This window comes from Sus scrofa, unplaced genomic scaffold (genome assembly GCF_000003025.6).
Source record: "Sus scrofa isolate TJ Tabasco breed Duroc unplaced genomic scaffold, Sscrofa11.1 Contig2471, whole genome shotgun sequence".
Classification (NCBI taxonomy): Eukaryota; Metazoa; Chordata; class Mammalia; order Artiodactyla; family Suidae; genus Sus; species Sus scrofa.
In genome coordinates, this window is record NW_018085100.1 from 847782 (window position 1) to 850595 (window position 2814).

Sequence of the window (2814 nt, forward strand, 5' to 3'; positions counted from 1 at the left end):
TATAGCATAAAAATTTTGTAATGTTCATGAATGTAAGATCCTATAAAATAAACTTCATTTTTATATACTAGTCTTAAATACTTATGTAAATATAATTATATAAAATATATATAATGGCAGACATAAAATTGATAAGGGTTCAGTCTATCAGAGTATAGGTTCATGGGCATAAATATAATGAGTCAAGAGCCTTTAGACAGCCTTACAGATCTATGGAAATGAAAAATGACAAAGCCAGCATATAAGATCATAATGACTACTCAGTAAACAGTTTGGGACAGCTGAATGTATACCTAAATATTTATACAACATTCTAACAATTTGTCTATAATTAAGTACTTAAATATAAAAGTAGAGTCTTAAATATTATATATATATATAATCCAAATATCTTTATAAGTCCCCTGAAAGGAAAGATTTCCTATAGTGCAAGAAATTTTTTTTTTTTTAATCTGAGAAACCATTTAGAACTGCAGAGAACCTCCCACAAAAGTTAAACTGCCCAGGAGGGGACAAGGAGGAGGGATGAACGGTGACTACTTTGGGAAGCCACCAGTTTCAACAGCCTCTTTCTTCTTTACCCTTGGGGATTCCTGAATTCCCTGGTAGAGTAGAAGGACTAGGAAGACAATCAAGATCCAGCTAAGGAAAAAAACAAACCTTTCAAAAGCGCTTTTTAATTTGTGAGTGAATTTCGAGGTCTTTATCACAAGATTATTTAAGTCTGCAAAGTGTTCCTCTGGGAGTCATGTGTTCAAGTCTGTCTTTTACATTCTGGAAATGCTGTATCCGAGATTATGCATTGGAAATACTGGTGGGTCCTGTCCAGTTGTCCTTCACAGCAGCAAGGAAATATTGGTGGATCCTGTCCAGTTGTCCTTCACAGCAGCAAGGCACAGTGTATTGGTAAGATCATTGGCACCCGATACAACCCTCACTTCATTCCTTGCTGAGTGTGAAAGCAAAACTAGGCAATCCAGGAAGACTGCAGAAAATTTTAGAACCTCTAGGATTCTTATGATGCTGGAATATTGCCTTCTCTCAGAGGTGAGACTCTACAGCATGGAGCCTGGCAGGATGGGAATAAGCTGGTTAAGGCAGGGAAGTGGCTGAGTGGAGAGATCTGATGGAGTTTGGGGAGTGATCTCCCTTTGCATGCTGCTTAAAGTAAACATGGCACATAAGCAAGAGTGGCCAGAATCTGTAGGCAGGATTCGAAATCACAGCCCTACATGGATGTGTTTTTCAATGCCTTAATAGGAATAGAGAGTCAAACTGTGATGGCGGAGTGGTTAAGGTCTTGGACGCGAAATCCAATGGGGTTTCCCTGCGCAGGTTCAAATCCTGCTCACAGCGTTTCATTTCACCTTACCTGTAAAAATCACAAAGTGATGATTGGACTGTCGTTGGTCATTGTTTGTCTTATTCCACAAGCAAACCGAGAAGTAAGGGGCCTGTTACCGACCAGGGTACAATCCCTGCATTTTGCCTCTCTATCACCTCCTCCTCCTCCAAACTGGGTGGGCACCTGCCAGAGACCTAGTGAAAGAATGCTCAAAACAGTTGCTCATTTTGTGCAGAATTTGTTCAATCTAAAAGTAACAGCAGATCCCAGTGGTAAGGAGAAACAAATTTTGTTTTGAAAATCTGTAATAAAATTCCCCATTCTAATAACAGAAATGTAGGTAGCTTTCTTAAAGATTTTCCTGATATTTAAAAACAAACAAATAAAAACCAGATTAGCAGGAACAATAAAAGTCTAGAATCATAAATATCCGTGTGTGTGGACACATGCCCTCGCCGAAGCACTCTTTAAAACATTGTACTTCAGAAATGAGGAAACTGAGGCAAAGAGAAGATACCCAACTTGAACTAAGGCAGTGAAATCTAATGGGGGAAGAGTCTGGATAAAGGCTATGGGCACCGGGGAAGCACTTGGACCCAAACTGTGTGCTTCTCACTCTCAAAGTACCATCTTCCCTTATCCAACAGTGCAAGAATTAAAAACAAGACAATGATTGATACATTTTATTATATTTATATTAAAGTTTTAAACAAGTATCCTGAGGGATGTGAATATAACCATTTCACTCTCAGAGAGGTCATCAGATATATATATGACTGATACTGTTATTAATATTTAGAGTCCACCTTTATAGAAGAGTACAAATTGTATTAGTCAGCTATTGCCAGGTAATAAAACCTCTTCAGTAAAGAAGCATACAGCAGAAAGCAAACTAAAATGAAAACTGTCCCTGAACGATATCTGCTATTAATGCTGGCTCTCTAGAGATGAACCCTGGATATATAGTTTAATTGAAAGCTAGTCAGTGGCATTTTACTCACCCTTCTTCTCGAACCCTGTCAAACAAAGTAATGAGGTTCCACCAATAGCCTGTGGGGAACCTGAATTGTACTTCTGGTACAAATAACACATGTGGACAGAATTATACATAGTATTGACAAGGATATGAGTTTTATTCCCATTGTTACTGAATGACTAGAATATAAAAATCAAACAAGCAGAAAGTCTTGTCCTTAGTGTGTACTCACTTAAAAATAACATGAATAACACAGCAGCATTTTTAATGCCTCATCTACACACCATGGATTCATGCATTAAAAATTCCATCACTGCTGACATGGATGCATAACATAACTCCAGCATTTAGTGGATCACCTACCATTGCTGGGAAAGAAAAGACTATTTTTCCCATTTTTTTTTTTTTAAATTTGCCTGTCCATCCCATTCCCTCCTCCTATCGCCTTGGCAACCACAAGTCTATTCTCCAAGCCCATGAGTTTTCTTTTCGG

At 38.1% G+C, this 2814-nt stretch overlaps 1 non-coding gene across 1 annotated transcript; it reads left to right on the forward strand.

The window, feature by feature from the left end:
• The first annotated feature begins 1274 nt into the window (after positions 1 to 1274).
• Positions 1275 to 1356, forward strand: TRNAS-CGA. Its single transcript has one exon. It is a non-coding gene; the product is annotated as a tRNA-Ser (tRNA).
• The last annotated feature ends 1458 nt before the right edge of the window (positions 1357 to 2814 follow it).